Source organism: Elephas maximus, chromosome 7 (assembly GCF_024166365.1).
Source record: "Elephas maximus indicus isolate mEleMax1 chromosome 7, mEleMax1 primary haplotype, whole genome shotgun sequence".
NCBI lineage: Eukaryota > Metazoa > Chordata > Mammalia > Proboscidea > Elephantidae > Elephas > Elephas maximus.
In genome coordinates, this window is record NC_064825.1 from 65534380 (window position 1) to 65552937 (window position 18558).

The window sequence follows — 18558 nt, forward strand, 5'->3', positions numbered from 1 at the left end:
AGAATTTGCCCTATCAGATATCAAAATATACTCTAAAGCTACAGTGATTAAAACATTGTGGGATTGGCACAGGAACAGACACTCCAATGGAATGGAATAGAGAGTCCAGAAACAGACTCATCTGTATGTGGGTGTCTTGTTTGTAATAGTGCTGCTATAACAGAAATACCACAAGTGGATGGCTTTAACAAAGAAAAATTTGTTCTCTCACAGTCTAGGAGGCTAGAAGTCCGAATTCAGGGTCCCAGTTTCATGGAAGGCTTTCTCTGTCGACTCTGGGGGAAGATCCTTGTCATCAGTCTTCTCTGGTCGAGCAGCCTCTTAGATGCAGGGGTCCCGGGTCCAAAGGATGTACTCTGCTCTCGGCGCTGCTTTCTTTTTTTTTTTTTTAATTAATTTTTATTAAGCTCCAAGTGAACATTTACCATTCCAATCAGTCTGTCACATGTAGGTTTACATACATCTTACTCCCTTCTCCCACTTGCTCTCCCCCTATTGAGTCAGCCCTTTCAGTCTCTTGTTTCGTGCCAATTTTGCCATCTTCCCTCTCTCTCTATCTTCCCATCCCCCCTCCAGTCAAGAGTTGCCAACACACTCTCCAGTGTCCACCTGATTTAATTAGCTCACTCTTCATCAGCATCTCTCTCCCCCCCACTGACCAGTCCTTTTCATGCCTGATGATTTGTCTTCGGGGATGGTTCCTGTCCTGTGCCAACAGAAGTTCTGGGGAGCATTGTCTCTGGGATTCCTCTAGTCGCAGTCATACCATTAGGTATGGTCTTTTCATGAGAATTTGGGGACTGTATCCCATTGGTCTCCTGCTCCCTCAGGAGTTGTCTGTTGTGTTCCCTGTCAGGGCAGACATCGATTGTGGCCGGGCACCAACTAGTTCTTCTGGTCTCAGGATAATGTAGGTCTCTGGTTCACGTGGCCCTTTCTGTCTCTTGGGTTCTTAGTTGTCGTGTGACCTTGGTGTTCTTCCTTTGCCTTTGCTCCAGGTGGGTTGAGACCAATTCATGTATCTTAGATGGCTGCTTGTTGGCTCGGCGCTGCTTTCTTGACGGTATGAGGTCCTCTTGTCTCTCTTTTATATCTCAAAAGATATTGATTTAAGATACAACCTAATCTTGAAGATAGCGTCCTGCCTCATTAACATAACTGCCTATAACCCTGCCTCATTAACATCATAGAGGTAGGATTTACAACACATAGGGAAATCACATCAGATGACAAAATGTTAGACAATCGCACAATACTGGAAATCATGGCCTAGCCAAGTTGGCACACATTTTTGGGGGAATCAATTCAATTCATAACAGTGGGAATTTAGTATATGATGAATATAGTATTTCAAATGAGTGGCTAGGGGGAGGAGAATAAGTATGAATGGAGTCTCTATGTGGAATACACAGTTAACACTCTTGGCTGCTAACTGAAAGGTTGGCAGTGTGAGTCCACTCAGAGGTGCCTGGGAAGAAAGAAAGATCTACTTCCAAAGAATAAATCATTGAAAACTCTATAGAGCACAGTTCTACTTTGACACACACGGAGTTGCCATGAATTTGAATCAGCTTCATAGCAACTGATGATGCTGGTTATGATACATTAAATAGTGTTACTAGATGTTCATTTGGAAAGAATTAAGTTATATTCTTATCCCACACATGTACAAAATTAAATTTCAAATGGATTATACAACTAATACTAAAGAACAAAACCAAAGCATTTCAGGAAAAAAAGAGAATATTTTTATAATATTAGGATGAGGAAGGCCATTCTATGCAAGATCCAAAATTTAGAAGCCTTACTAAGAAAAAGATGGGCAGATTTGACTATATAATGTTGAAAAGCTTTGTGCAAGTAAAGACACTATAACACAGTTAAAAGCACAAAATAAACTCTGAATTTCTCCCCACCTCTCTCTAGTTTCTGTCTTCCTTTACAGATCTATGGATCTCTCCACCGCCCAGTCCTTGTCTGTCTCCAAATCTTGGCTCCCTCTTTCTGAATCTCTGATCTTCCCTCTTTGGGTTTCTCCCCACCTCATCTCTGTACCGCCCACTTTGGGTCCACATCAGGCAAATCTGCTGCAAAAGACCCCCTTTAAAGTGTTAAAAAGTAAAGACGTCACTTTGAGGACTAAGGTGTGCCTGACTCAAGCCATGGTGTTTTCAATCATGTCATATGTATGTGAAAGCTGGGCAATGAATTAGGAAGATCAAAGAAGAATTGACGCCTTTGAGTTATGGTGTTGGCGAAGAATGTTGTATATACTACGGACTGCCAAAAGAACAAACCAATCTGTCCTAGAAGAAGTACAACCAGAATGCTACTTAGAAGCATGGATGGCGAGACTTCATCTCACATACTTTGGACATGTTACAAGAAGGGACTAGTCCCTGGAGAAAGACATCATGCTTGGTAAAGTAGAGCATCAGGGAAAAAGAGGAAGACCCTCAATAAGATAGAGTGACACAGTGGCTTCAACAATGGGCTCAAACATAGCAATGATTGTGAGGATGGTGCAGGACCAAGCAGTGTTTTGTTCTGTTGTACATAGGGCCACTATGAGCCGGAACTGACTTCACAGCCTCTAACAGCAACGACAACATTTTTTTGCTCATAAGATTGGCAAAAATTTAAAAGATGATAACATCCAGAGTTGCTGAAATAGATGCTCTTGTACATTATTGACAGGAGGGTTAATTAGTACAGACTTTTTGAAGGGCAATTTGAAACATCTACCAACATTTAATGGATCCCTGTGTGTTTTTTTTTTTTTGTGTGGTACAGTCAAGTGCTTGACTGCTAGCCGAAAAGTTGGTGGTTCAAGACACATGAAGAAATGCTCGAGATCACTAGCCATTAGAGAAATGCAAATCAAAACCGCAATGAGATACCATCTCACCCTGGCATTACTGGCACAAATAATAATAATAAAAAAAAATGACAAATGTTGGAGAGGCTGCAGGGAGATCGGAACTGTTACGCACTGCTGGTGGGAATGCAAAATGATACAACCATTTTGGAAAATGAAATGGCACTTCCTTAGAAAGCTAGAAATAGAAATACCATATGATCCAGCAATCCCATTCCTAGGAATATATCCTAGAGAAATAAGAGTCTTCACACGAATAGACATATGCACACCCATGTTTATTGCAGCACTGTTCACAATAGCAAAAAGATGAAAACAACCTAGGTGCCTATCAACAGATGAATGGATAAACAAACTATGGTACCTATACACAATGGAGTACTAAACCAAAACTACACAAAAATAAAGAACAATGGTGAATCTGTGAAGCATCTCAGGATGTGGATGAATCTGGAGGGCATTATACTGAGTGAAATAAGTCAACCACAAAAGGATGAGTATTGCATGAGGCCACTGCTATAAAAATTCATGAAAAGGTTTACACATAAAAAGAAACAATCTTTGATGGTTATGAGGCAGGGGAGGGGTGGGAATGGAAAAACACTAAATAGACAATAGATAAGTGGTAACTTTGGTGAAGGGTAAGACAGTACACAATACTGGGGAAGCCAGCACAACTTGTACAAGGCCAGGTCATGGAAGCTCCATAGACACATCCAAACTCCCTGAGGGACCGAATTGCTGGGCTGAGGGCTGTGGGAACCATGGTCTCGGGGAATATCTAGCTCAATTGGCATAACATAGTTTGTAAAGAAAATGTTCTACATTCTGCTTTGGTGAGTAGTGTCTGGGGTCTTAAAAGCTTGTGAGTGGCCATCTAAGATGCTCCATTGATCTCACCCTTTCAGGAGCAAGGGAGAATGAAAAAAACTAAAGATACAAGGGAAATATCAGTCCAAAGGACTAATGGACCACATCCACCATGGCCTTCACCAGACTGAGTCCAGTACAACTAGATGGTGTCCGGCTACCACCACTGACTTCTCTGACAGGGATCACGATAGAGGGTCCTGGGCAGAGCTGGAGAAAAATGTAGAACAAAATTCTAACTCCCCCAAAAAAGACCGGGCTTACCAGTCTGACAGAGACAGTAGAAATCCTGAGAGCGTGGCCCCTAGACACCCTTTTAGCTCAGTACTGAAGTCACTCCTGAGGTTCACCCTTCAGTCAAAGATTAGACAGGCCCATAAAACTGAAAGAGACTAAAGGGGCATACCAGCCCAGAGGCAAGGACTAGAAGGCAGGAAGAGACAGGAAAGCTGGTAATAGGGAACCCAAGGTCAAGAAGGGAGAGTGTTGACAAGTCATGGGGTTGTTAACCAATGTCATAAAACAACATGTGAACTAACTGCTTAATAAGAAACTAGTTTGTTCTGTAAACCTTCATCTAAGGTACAATTAAAAAAAAGAAAAGTTGGTGGTTCAAACCTACCCAGAGGTACTTCAGTAGACAGGACTGGCAATCTGCTTCTGAAAGGTCACAGCCTTGAAAACCTTACGGAGCAGTTCTATTCTGCACACATGGGATGGCCATGAGTCTAATCAAATTGACAGCAACTAACAACACCACCACCTACAATATTTAAAATGTGCATATCCAGCATGTCTCCTTCTAGGATGCTGGCTTACAATATACTTCATTATGCACAGGTAGATAGTTAAGATATTCATTACAACCCTCTCTCTGTGAAAGAAAGGTGCCAAAACACACATCCATGCAGGTGTGTATCTTCAAGATACATGCAAACTCATAATTGTAGTGACAGCTAGGGAGGAGTAGGATTTACATGAAGGTGTGAAGCAACTTTTTACTTTATGTGCTTTTATGTTGTTTTAAACTATTATAGCAAAAATAATAAAAAATAAACCTTATATGCTAGTATTATCTTTATCAATTTAATATAAAAATATTAAAGACACTCAACGTTAAAATATTGCTTTCTATATATTTTTTGGATGCTGTGGTAGGTCTGTAAATATTTTGCAATGCACAGATCTAACGTGATAGTTTATACATTTAAATATATAAATTTTAATAACCAAGAAGTAATGGAAGCCTCTGAAGAGTCAGCCTTACAGGTAAAGTCCTTTGAAATAATTACTTCTAATTTAAGATTGGGATGAATCTGCACTGGAAGTTAGCGTATTACGATGGTTTTAGATTCAAGTAACAGAAAACCCCAATTCAGCTGGCATATACCTTTTTAGGGTTTATGATCTCATAAAGTGACAAGTCTGGAGGTAGACGAGTTGTTCATTGGTTCAGCATGGTATCAAGGATTCAGATTCCTTCCATCTTCTTACTTTCCCAATCAGAATATCAGTTTTATCCCTTGAACTAGCTCCTGATGGCTGTTGCAGGTTCGGCATCGCATGGAGCTCTGTGAACTTCCAGATGAAAAAGGAAATTGTTTATTTCTGTATATTTCACTTTAGAGCAAAAAAACCTTTCCCAGAAGTCTCTTAATAGACTTCTTTATGTTTTGTTGGCCAGAGCTGGCTCCAATGCCTACTCCTAAACCAATCCTCATGCCATGATTGGCTACATTAAATCTTAAATTAAGATTTAGTCACATGGGGGGAGGTCTAACACCTGAAAAAGACTCAACCAGGAAGAATTTATAAAGAAGCTTGTGAAAAAAATGATAAGTTTTGCTTTATGAAAACAGAGAGTTCTTTTATCCATAACGCTAAAGGCCATCTAATTAAATGTTAGAAACCTACGTGCTGTGTAATTATACAGCTATAGATAATTTTTCAGGCATAGCTATAGGCATAGCTATACCCACTAAAAAAACCCACTGCCGTCAAGTCAATTCTGACTCATAGCGACCCTATAGGACAGAGTAGAACTGCCCCATAGAGTTTCCAAGGAGCGTCTGGTGGGGCATAGCTATGTGCATGAAAAATTAGTGTTATGGATAAGAGAACTCTCTGTTTTCATAAAACAAAACTTACCATTTTATTTCACAAGCTTTATAATGCCTATAGCTATGCCACCAACCGTGGTGGTGTAGTGGTTAAGTGCTATGGCTGCTAACCAGAGGGTCAGCAGTTTGAATCTGCCAGGCGCTCCTTGGAAACTCTACGGGGCAGTTCTACTCTGTCCTATAGGGTCTCTATGAGTCGGAATCGACTCGTCGGCACTGGGTTTTTTTTTTTTTTTTATAGCTATGCCTTGAACTATAACTTTTAGAAGCAGCTTGTCTTGTTTTATGTAATTTTATCTATTTAGGTGATTAGGCTCACTGAAGCACTTGAAACTTATTCTTTCAGAAAGCAATCAAAGATTAATGAACATGTACTATTTCTAAGACTTCAGAGGTCTTGCAACCGTGGCTCACTGATCTTGTGATTGTCTTAGCAAGGTTTCCATTCTTCATAATGCTATCTTGCAAGATTTATGTATGCTGATATAATCATCAACCACTCAAAATTTTTTTGTTCAAAGTTCTTGGTGAAATTATATATAAAAATCTTAATTAATTAGGTAATGATTTACTGTGCTGCTCAACTTTAAAACTGCCTATTAAACCTGCATAGCAATCTGTTCACGGTGTTTTGAGTTGTTTATTTTTGATAAGCTCTTCCACTAAACACTATCTGTAATACTGCTCTATTATATTTGAGTTATTTATTCAGAACGAAAGGAAATTCTGCCATTCGTGTTAGAGCAGTCACACAGAAACCTGAAATACTCTAAACGGTGTCTTTGTTGTTTATAAACAAAAATGGTTTTCACAGTTACCACCCTAATAATTATGCCAATTTCCTAAGTGTAATCTACACCGGTCTATTTAATTTAAACACTTAATCCTCTTCCCACATAAAAAAGTGAATTACCTAATTTGTATTTACGTAGATTACATTTTGTTGTCTAAATCGAGCCTTTTTGTTTGTTTGTTTGCTTTTCTGTCAGCCGTTGAGGACACTGAGAAAACTGCTCTGCCCTCCCTGTTCTCCTTGACTGAGATCTGACCTCTGTGTCTGGGCTATCGTCATGATACTTCCTTCAGCACCTGTGCACTAGAAGGAGGACACAGCTGAAGGGTTCTTTGGGATCTGACTGTCCTCAGAACACTGCGGAAATGCCACTTGGCCTGGAGCAGAGTAAGTGAGCTGGTCAAAGGGAAATGTCCCCGTCAACAACAGCTGGCATTCTAATTGTGATTTCTCTGGCAGCTCTGTGAATCCATGTGCTCCCACTCACCTTCCCCTCCCCCATGCACAATGTGATAGGCTCTTCAGTGCCCACCACCTGGAGCAAGTGAGGTCCAGAGAGGCCAAGGATATAAGCAAGGAGGATAATGGCAGGACTTAAAATCAAGTGTCAGTCTCCACACATTCCCAAAATGGTCCTCCCTCAAGCCTCAATGAGGCCATTGCTTCCCTGGAAAGCCCCTCCCCCCACCCACCCTGCATGTTCCTACAGCCCTTGTATATTCCCAGTTATGCCAGGTTGGAAGAGTCTCTGTAACTCCTTAGCTATTCTGGTAATGCCTGTAACACCATCAGAAACAATTCTTACTGTCAGGAGTCCAGGAACACCTGTGGAGTCCAGAGGACGCAGTGAAACATTTATTTAATTTTCTCATCAAATAATTTATTGGTCAATAGAGAAGTCGCCCTGGATAGACAAATGAACCTTCCCTTTGCTTGCAAGTCTCCCTCCCTCTTTACCTCCCCAGCAATCACTCCATTCTAGGATAATGGCATCTTATTCAGAGATCTCCAGTAGAGAACAAAGCTCCGTTCCTCACTGCAAGGAGCTTACCAGTTACTCTGGAGGAACAGACAAACTAAACAATCCTAGAACTGTCTGGTTGCTGCTTGGATAGGCTGACACAGGGCATGGTGGGAGCTCAGAGGAAGGATCTCAATCCAGACTGGGGCATCAGGGAAGGCTTGAAGTTCTTTCTAGAAGCTGTGAAGCCCCTGGCCAGAGAGAGGGAGAGGGCAAGAGGAGCTGGCCTATGGTGGGGCCAAAAAAAATCTTGGCTATTTTCACCAGCACCTAGCCGTTAAGGGGAATGAGAAGCCTCAGTTGTAGCTCTGACACTGTTTTTCTTTCTTCTGGAGAGCTGCCACGTGCCGCCACAGAAAGCATTTCACGGGTAGATGCGTATTATTGCAATGTGTTTATCTAGGAAACCGGAGCCCAGCTCTAGCATCTGGTTTTCAGCACAATCCTGAGTGAAGTCCAATTTTCCAGTTGGGTTAATAAAAATAAAATGTGGGAAGTTGTGAGCTGGCCACATTAGGGGTTGAGCCCTGGGCTCATGCAGGGTCATGATCACAGAGCCGGAAGGGCTTGGACAGGTCATGGATTCCTTGTGGACTAGCCATGAGGCCAGCACCAAACACAGCCTTGCACAGGGTGGGAGGAGTTGCCCAGCCTGTCTCCAAAGAGCACGCCTCATGGAGGAATGGATATCTTTGGATTCTGTTTCAACCTGACGCAAGCTGACTGAGCACCCATTGTGGGCAAAGCACTGGGGTGGGTGGAGGAGTGGGGGCAGGGGGGTGCAGATGTGAACTCATGCCTGACCCTGGCCTCAGGCCAGTGGGGGAGAGAGGACTGACCAGACCAGCACAACACAGTCAGCCCAAGGAGCAGGACCCAGGACAGCCCTGTCAGCTCTCACCACTTGGAAGCTGTCAGGTGACCTGGGGTCAGAGAAGGACGCATGTTTTAAAAGTTAACTTAAAAAAGATAGCAGCCAGGTTTCAGAGAGACCTGAAACACAGAACTAAAAGTCCACACAGGCTTGCTCTGCCTCTCATTCCTATCAATCTTGCATGTTTGTTTATTTTTCTCTTTGCAAATTGAGTTTCTCTGCTCTCCCGGACACGTGGCAGAAAACACGCGTGTCCCATAGCTCCTGAGTTCACACAAATCTTTTTCTTTCCCAATTCCAAACTCCCTGGGAAAAGGTGTTAACTGGCCCTGGTGGGTGACAGGCTCACTGGTTGGTGACAGGTTTACTCTTGGTAAAATCAGCTACGACAAGGAGTCAGTGACAACTGCAAATGTGGCTAAGGGAGTCCTATCCTGAGATTCCGTGCCTGGGGCTCTTATTTGTGTAAAGTCCTTTATAGTTAAATACAAATCACAGACAGCTTCTACTTTGACCTCATCTCTATACCTTTGTGAAGGAGGCAGGGCAGGGAAATGGAGGCTAGCCCATTGACTAGCTAGTGTCTGAGGCAGGGCTGGACCCAAGGCTCCTGACTCGTAGCCCAGTGCTCTTTCCACTACACCCTGTTTTTCTGGCCCTGTTGTGAGGTCAGCAATTGTGAAATAGACTGTGCCTATGCCGTTTCCCTTGGGAGCAGCTTCAGAGTGAGCAGTACTGATTAAAAAGAATTTTCTTGGCAGCCCTTGGAGTGCACTGGGAGCCAAGCACCAGTGGGGTGGCTAATTGCAACCTTGGGGAAGCTAATAGAAGGTGTGTGTCATAGGTCCAGGACAGGGCGAGCTCTCACAGGGATGCAAGGATCCTGGGGAAGGAAAGCCCTTTACACTGTTTTTTTTTTTTTTTTTTTTTACCTGGAGGCTGCTTCACAAGACAATGTAGGGAAGCCCAATGCAGGGCAGGGAAGAGGTGCCTCTCTCTCCCGAGTCCCAGGTCAAACTAGGGCTTCAGACCCATAATCAACCCATTGCCATCAGAGAGTCAGAAAATGGTCTTTGGTGAAGAGGATTTTTCTCAGGATCAGAGAGGTGGCCCTGAAGCCAGGCCAGAGAAGTTCCTAATGGATCTCAAGAAGAAGGAAATTTGGTGTCTCTTGGATCATCCTTTAAACCTACTGGGCAATGACATTTTGCTCTCACTCTTCGTGTGGAAAGTGATGCTAATGCTGTCCAGGGAGCTGGCAGTTTTGTCTCTGCCTTGCTGCCCCCTGCTTCTATTTCTCTAGAAACCTCACAACTGGAGTCACTGATGCTCTTACCTTTAGGCCAGAGCCCATCCCAGGCCCTGAGCCAATCCTGACAGAAGCCTCAGTTCCCATTCCATGTGGCTTGGACTCAAATCTATTACTGGTAGACCTGGTGTGGGGAGCACAAGGTTGGAGCCCTGTGTGGGGCCTTCCTGCCTTGCTGTGTTGGTACATCCATTGGACTGGGCTACTTCCTTGGCCTTTTCTTCCTACTTTGCTTAATTATACTGCCTGAAACTCGGCCTGCCTGGGGGGGTCTATACCCACTTGAAATCTATGGGCCTGCTGCCCGTTCCTGCAGTCACTGATGAAGGGAATCCTGGACATCATGATGCAACTTCATCTCATCCGCCATCATCTCTGCCTACTGGACTGGCTATCTCTAACATTGATGCCAACCAGAAATGTCCTCTGGACAGTCTGCTGGGCTGGACCCCTGGGATTAGGGTTAGTGAAAATGCACTCTGTTTTTTCTTACTCCTTCTTGGCCCTGCATACTTCTTCTGTGAGCTCATTTAAATAACACTTGATATGGGCTGTGCTTTCTGTCCCACTGGGCTCTGCCCAGGAGTCTTCTCCCCTTTCCATTGTCTCTTCTGTTAGTTGCAAGGGGGTTAGGAGTCCATGGGCAGCAGCCTTCCCCCAGGGAATTGGTCCCCCCCGTGTACCAACAAGGGATGTTGACATTTCAGAACCAAGTCTGTCATGTAGACCTTTCCCAAAGTCTTATGAGTTTTCCTGCATTAACTCATCAACACATGAGATTAACCTGAGTCCAAGCAGCTCTGCCTAAGGTGAAGGAGACTATATCCCTCACTCCTTCTGATTTTAATTTTCTGTCCTATAAGGTGGGCAAATGTCACTCAAGTACAGTCAAGGCTGACCTTTCCTAATTTCTTTCTCACTCCAGATGCTGAAATGATATTGTCTACATCTCTAAACTTGGGTCTATAAAGTTCCTACATTTGCAGAATCTATTTTGTCTAATCATCTCCCCTCTCTAGGACATGGTTTCAACTGTCTTTTGTCTGAGGCTGAAATTCCATCCACCAATCCATTCATCCACCCATCCATCCAGCCACCCACCCACCGACCCATCCACCCGCCCACCCACCCACCCGTCCACCCGTCCGTCCGTCCGTCCATCCATCCATATCCAGTCATTCAATAAATACTTCTGTCAGGTTGTGTGCTAAGTAGTGAGAACACAGGATCAAACAACTCAGAAGTGGCTTCTTCCTTCCAGGAGCCTTGTAGCCCCTCCTCTATTTTCCCAGCACCTCTCCATTGGAGTCACTGACATGCCCACCTCCAAGCCTGGGCTTGTCCTTGTGGGGATGATGGGAAATAGTGGGGATGCTAACAATAATCATATAAACATATACATAACTGCTAACTGGCTAAATGGGACAGCAAAAGAAAATGAGAACGAATTTTGGGGGACCTATTTAGAAAGGCGGAAAGCCTGGTGGCATAGTGGTTAAGAGCTATGGCTGCTAACCAAAAGGCTGGCAGTTTGAATCCACCAGGTACTCCTTAGAAACCCTATAGGGCAGTTCTACTCTGTCCTATAGGGTCACTTTAGTTGGAATAGACTCAACGGCAATGGGTAGTAGTAAGTAGTGGTATTTAGAAAGGATGTTAGGAGTAGCTTTCTAAAGAGGTGAACTTTAAAACTGAGATCTGAAGGACACAGTGGAGCGCCGAAAACGTACAGACAGCAGGAAACAAAAAATGCTAAGGCCCTGAGGTGGGAAAGAAAATATGGTCCAAGGACTGAAAGAAGCTCAGTGGGCTGAAATACAGTGAAGGAGAAAGTGGCACAAAATGATATCAAGAAGGCAGGCAGGAAACGTTAACGCACAGTGTTTGGCCTTGGAGAGGAAGTTGGAAAGGGAGGAGGACTTAAACAGGGAGTGACACGATCTGATTTACCATATTTTTAAAAGATTACTGTAGATGCTATGTGGAAAATGGAGTGGAAAGGGGCCATGTGGAAAGAAAGAGACCAACCAAGAACTATTATAATTGTTCAGGTGAGAGGTGATGGTGGCTTAATCTAACGTGATGGCCCTGAAGACATATTTTGGATACAGAACAAACAAATTGGCAAGAAAAGCTCAATATATGACCCCCATGTTTCTGGTTTGAGAGAACCAGAGTTAACAGTAGTGCCCTTAACTGAGATCAGGATACTGGAATAGAAGCAAGTTTGAGGGAGGAAATCAAGAGTTCAGATTTGGGCACGTTCAATTTGAGATCTCCTTTAGACATCCGAGTGAGTCAAGCAGGCAGTTGGATAAATGAGACTGCAGTTCAGAGAAGAGGTTTGGGCTGGAGTTAAGTAAATCTGAGTTGTCAGCACATGGGGACAGATGAGGTGGGAGGGATACTCTTGCATCAGTTCCCCAGGGAACTCTGCATTAGAGCTAAGGTCTTTCATGCAGTTTTGAGTAAAGAAGTCAGTGGTGGGGGCCCTAGGATACCTTTTTAATATTAGGGCCCTTGGGTCCTGTAGGGCCAAGACTGTGCTCAAGAAGTGATATAACCATTGCAGGAGAACTTTCTCTTCTCCTCCATGACCAGCCTTTCCTAGGATCGTATTAAATTCCAGGGATTATTCTTTGCTTTGCCTTGCAAACAACTACTTTCTATGTAAGCCCTCTCAGAAAGTGACAGATCACGGAAAAATTCTCCTGCATTTGGATACAGCAAAGGCAGAGACAGCACATCGTGCTCTGGGCTGTGGAGGCCATCCCTGGGGATGCACCACAGGCAAAAGAGCTGGAAAATGGATGCAGGTAGCCAGGCTGAGTCATCGCAATTTTTCACTCCTGGGAAACCCACGCATAGCTTCACGCGATGTGGAGGGAAGGCAGGGAGTGCACTTGGATGTGTCTGATACTCAAGGCAGAAAGGGAAGAATTGGAAAAGGAGGAGAAGATGTCATTTCTGTGGGGAAGGAGAACACTGGCTGCTTCTCTGGCTTCCAGGAGGAATGTTTCCTGCCTAGGGCTCTGAACTCCCCCTGTGGCTGAGCTATCTGGAATAGAGGGCTATAACTTGATCCCAGGGAATCCCTAGGAGAGGTTCCTGCTGTCACCATTTTTGGCTTTAGAGGACACACTTAAGGAAGCAGGGTTCTTTCTGATTAAACCCTTGCTCCTGTTCCCCACGTGCAGGGTTTTCTGAACTTCTTCAGGGATGAAGTACCTTAACTTTCTCCTCTTGTTTCTGCTCCTAATTTGCTTGATTTACTTCTCTCTCTGCTTGGGCTTTGTCATATCTTTGTTTCTGGACTTTCCCCCACTCAGTGGAATGAAATTGTGAGTAGAGGGTGACAGTTTGGTCTTTAGTTGTAGATGTCGATGGTGTAATGCATGAAGTTAGTGAGGAAGGAGCAGAGAAGCTTACAAGTGCATTGACCCCAGAAGGTATTTCTTCAAAGGGGGGACTACAGTGGTGATGGGCAGCCTGGAGGATAAGGAGAAAAGGAGCAGCTGTCTTCATGGGGACATTTGTTAAAAGACAATTTTCAAAGTGGTATGTTGACATGACAGTGGTTAAGATCATAATGAAAAAAAAAAAATTAATGGGAGCAATGTTGAAAGCATAACCAAGTGTTTTCCCCTAAGGTTAAAATCAGTTCCACCTCTGGGTGTTGAGACAGTGTCACTAGGATGCAAGCTAGCAATTGTTGAAAATTCAGTCATGGAGGCCTTTCTAGGGGCAGATTTGTGGCCCACCAGTGGCTGACAAAGAGACTCTGAGCATTAGAAACCATCCCACCTGGAGTTGGCTCAACGGGAACGGGTTTGGGTTTTTTGCTTTCTCATGAGTTTTAGAAAACTACTATGTCTCCTCTGCACAAAAACTCTAATGGCTTCCCATCTTTCTCAGAGTAAAATCCAAAGTTCTTATCATGGACTTAAGACCCTACATAACTTGATCTCCCACTACTTCTGCTACCATACTTTGCCTTGTTTGCTCACTCTATTCCAGCCACACTGGCCTCCTTGCTGTTCCTTGAACATGCCAGGATGTCGTGTCTCAGGGTCCTGTACTTGCTATCCCTCTGATTGGAATGTTCTTCTCTTGTTCAAGTGTTACTTTATCAAAGAGGCTTCCTCTAAACATCCTTACATAAATAAGATACCTCCCTCATTTGCCTCCTTACTATCCAATTCCTTTTACTCTTCTTTCATTTTCTTCATAGTTCTTAATTACCACATACCATCTATCTGTTTATTGTTTATTGTCTGTCTCTACACACTTGTATGTAAATATTTTGTTTGCTTCTGTGTTCCTAAAGCCTAGAACAGTATCTGGCACATGTAGGCATTCAATAAATATTTGTTGAGTGAGTGAATTAATGAACAAATGTGGTGAGGGTAAATGTTTGGTGACTCTTTAGCCCTGCTATGTAATCTGCAGAGAGAATGTCATGCTGACCAATGCTTTCTTTAAATTAGATAATTGTCTGATAATCTTGTCTCATCAGTGCAGAGAACCTCCTGGGTGTTGGGCCATGAGCCAGCCTATTCCTGGAAGGATTGCTAGGAGCAGGGACAGGCCAGCAGGGTGATGCTCAAGTTGGTAACTTGGGCAGTTGTTGTCTGAGAAGAGGGCTACACAAAACCTGGGGCTTCCACAATTATCTCACACCTATTTGATTTCCCTCAGAATGAAGCTCAGGCTGCTTCCTTCTCTGTGGAAGAAGTAGAGGAAAGGGGACCCACCGTAGCAGCAACATACACACTGGTAGACCAATGCAGTATCTTAGAACTGGAAGAGGTTTCCAAGGTGGCCTTATGCTCTTTCTCTCCTCAGTCTCAATTCTTCTGTAGCATGTTATACCATTGAGCATTGGGGTCCCAACAAATGGGGTTAAAAAGGGGTGCCAGAGCCCTGCTTCTACCCTGGTCTGGTCCTCTCCTAGTTTGGTCCTCACTCTATACCCACAGCTCTGGGGCCTTGACTCATTGTCTAGCTTTTCCCCTTCCTTCCTTCCTTCCTTCGCTCATTCTGAGCTCCAGGGGTAAAAAGAGAGACATAAAATCTCTGCTGTCATGGAGCTTACATTCAGTGGGAAGTCTGTCAATAAACATGTATCATTAAATGTTTAAAAATTGAGACTCTGGTAAGTACTATGAAGAAAATAAAACAGGATCACTGGATTTGTAGTGATGGGGTCTGTTGTTGTTAGGTGCTGTTGAGTCAGTTCTGACTCATAGCAACCCTATGCACCACAGAATGAAACACTGCCCAGTCCTGTGCCATGCTCACAATCGTTGTTATGCTTGAGCCCATTGTTGCCGCCACTGTGTCAATCCATCTCATTGAGGGTCTTCCTCTTTTCTGCTGACCCTGTACTTTACCAAGCATGATGTCCTTCTCCAGGAACTGATCCTTCCTGACAACATGTCCAAAGTATGTAAGACGCAGTCTTTGCCATCCTTGCCTCTAAGGAGCATTCTGGCCTCACTTCTTCCAAGACAGATTTGTTTGTTCTTTTGGCAGTCCATGGTATAGTCAATATTCTTCGCCAACACCACAATTCAAAGGCGTCAATGCTTCTTCGGTCTTCCTTATTCATTTTCCAGCTTTCACATGCATATGATGTGATTGAAAATACCATGGCTTGGGTCAGGCACACCTTAGTCTTCAGGGTGACATCTTTGTTCTTCAACACTTTGAAGAGGTCCTTTGCAGCAGATTTGCCCAATGCAATGCGTCTTTTGAGTTCTTGACTGCTGCATCCATGGCTGTTGATTGTGGATCCAAGTAAAATGAAATCCTTGACAACTTCAATCTTTTCTCCGTTTGTCATGATGTTGCTCATTGATCCAGTTGTGAGGATTTTTGTCTTCTTAAGAGCCTTTCTGAGGAGGTGCCTTTGAACTGAGAATGTGTGATGAGAAGCAGTCAGTCAGACAAAGATCTAGGAAGGAATCTCTCAGACAGATCAGCAAGTCCGAAGGCCCTGAGTGGGAGCATGCTTGGCTTACTGGGAGCATGCTTGGCTTACTGGAGGATCAGAAAGAAGACCACTTTGCTAGGAGCTTGGTGGAAGAGGGAGATAGTGATATGAGATGGTGTCAGACAGAAAGATAAGGGCCAGGTCATAGGGGTCTTGCAGGCTGTAGTTAGGATCCAGGACTTTATTCTAATTTCATGGAAGCTGTTGGAAAGTCTCAAGTGGTGGTATGGTATAACCTTATTTACATTTTACAACATGTCACTCTGGCGACTGTGTAGAGAATGTACCAGGCAGGGCAAAAGTGGAAGCAGGATGACTGTTAGGGGTTTTGCAGCCATGTGGCCAGAGATGATGGTGGCTTGGACCACTGCAACAACAGTGGAGATAACAGAAAGACAAATTTGGAGCGTTTTTGGAGTGTAGAAATGAGAGGTCCTGTCATGGATTGGATGCGGGCAAACAGAAGAGTGGAGGATTTTCTTGTTTTTTTGCTAAGCTAAAAAAAAAAAAAAAAATTTTTTTTTTTTTTTTTATTGGTCCAGCCACAAGTTTTCTCCTCCTCCCACCTCTCAAGCTGAAACAGTCACTTCCTCCTCTCTCTCTCACAGGGCCTGAACTCGCCGTATCATAGCACTTTGTCTGCTCACCCCCGCCCTCAGGAGACCATCTCTGGGTCCTTGGCACAGCTCCTGGTGGCAGCTCCTGTGGGTGTTGAATAACTATCTCCCGGAGTGGGGCTCTCCTGCCAGTGGGTTTACAAAGGGACCCTTTCAAGGCGTGTGGTGCCGGGGACCCCAGCGAAGAGTATAAGGGGAGGGAGTCGTGGTGAGAGGCTGGCTGGGTGTCTCTTCTCCGCCTTTTCTTTCCTGCCCGCCCGCCCTCTCATCTAAACTCAAAAGTCCCCTCCGGCTCTCTCATTCTCTGCTTCCAGGAAAAGGTGATAGATAGCTCCAAACCAGATGGTGGCCTCAGACGGCGAGGCGCAAGAAGCCCCCAGACGCCCATTGTAGTTGCGGGGAAACCGATACAGCAGCATATTCAAGCTCGGACCAGCTAGCCAGCAGGGTGCAGCCGGGGGACCGCAGTCTTTCCAGTCTGGCGGAGCTTCGCCGCGGGCGAGTGGCGGCGGCGAAGGGCGGGCTGCGCAGCGCCGAGGCAGCGGCCGGGGACAGCAGAGGGCGCCTGAGGACTTGCAGCGAGGCGTCCAACCCTGCCCCTCCCTCCCTGTGCCTCAATGCATCAGATGTGCGAACAGGCGCAGAGAGGGGAAAGAAGTAGTTTATGGTTCCAAAGCGAGTTCCCGGGATGTTGGGTTTGCGCTGTCACTTTCCAGCTGTGTGATACAGTGTCAGTCCCAATCTTAGCTTTTACATTTCTAAAACGTGGATTAAAAAAAAAAAGTGGATAATAATAGGAGAATCAAATGTGAAAATGTTCTGAAAAATGTGACTAGCTATCCCCCCCCCCTTTTTTTTTGGTCCACATCTATCACTGCTAGAGGCTGGGCTATCTCTAAGACTTCAGTTTCCTGATTTCTAGCCTCATATCCATCAAACATGTTCCACAGAGCTAAGAATGAAATGCTCTATTTGGATGGTAAATACTCAACCACCCACTGTAAATATGATTGCTTTGACTCCTACTGGGCTTTTTTACTGTATGACCAGGGTGCAGTAGAGAGTAGGCTGGAGACAATAAAGAGGAATGAAAAATTTCTCTCCCCCAACCCTCAGGAAGAGTCCATGACTTATTTAACAAATATTTACTGAGCGCCTATTTCTGTCAGGCTGTGTTCCAGGCTCAGGGACTACAGTGGTGAGCCAGACAGAAACTCCCAATCTTTCTTTCACCTTTGATGTCCTGAGTTGTTCTGGCCTAAATTAGTTTCAGGTCACCCTCAACCAGGAGTGAGAAGGCCTCTCTTCTCCACCCTCAATCCCAGTCCCTGCCCTTAGTTAATTACGGGAGGGAGCCTGGTGCCTTGGGACAAAATGCCAGGCTAGGCAGTGCTACAGCTGAGGCCTTCAGAGGCCCAGGGGCAACACCTCCCCTTGTCACTTCCTCACATCTTCCTCAAGAGTTGCAGTCCCCTGCCCCTGAGTTCTGGGCTTTTTCAGGGGTGGGCTGTCCTCAGAGTCTGGCTGGACTCACCCAGAACACAGAGCAATTTAGCTTTAGATTGGCTCCCTCTGCCCTTCTCTACCTCCTTCTCAGAGAATTCGCTGTCACTAAAATTCCTCAGACTAAATTTAAGGTGCCAGCTTGAGCCTCTCTGAAATTTCCCAATTGCCTGTTCTAACTGATTGTGTCCCAGTTTCTAATCCTCAGGTCCTTGCTTTTTTTTGAGCCCAGGAACCCTTGCCTGGAGTCTCTGAGAAGCGGAGCTATGTCTGATAATCTCTGCAGCATCAGACAAGGACTGGGCTTGTGCCGGGGCCCCACAATGGGAAGTTTGGTCCTGCTTCTGCTACTCACTTGCTGTGTGATCTGGGACAAGTCTTTCCCTCTTTGGGCTCAGTTTACTTGTCCATCCATGCATCCATCTATCCATGCATCCATCTATCCATGCATCCACCCACCCACCCACCCACCCATCCATCCATCCATCCACTTATCCATCCATCCCTCCAACAAGCCTTATGTCTACTCCTCATCTTCTGTTGGATAAAGTCTCAGCCCCTTAGCGTGGCATTTAGGT

At 44.7% G+C, this 18558-nt stretch overlaps 1 long non-coding RNA gene across 2 annotated transcripts in view; it reads left to right on the plus strand.

The window, feature by feature from the left end:
• Positions 1 to 18335, plus strand: part of LOC126079385 (uncharacterized) — a 70616-nt gene extending 52281 nt beyond the window's left edge. For both annotated transcript variants that reach the window (XR_007518205.1, XR_007518206.1), the window contains exons 2-3: positions 6858 to 7048; positions 16792 to 18335. This is a non-coding gene — a long non-coding RNA (uncharacterized LOC126079385). The remainder of the gene's footprint in view (positions 1 to 6857; positions 7049 to 16791) is intronic.
• Positions 18336 to 18558: the final 223 nt, after the last annotated feature.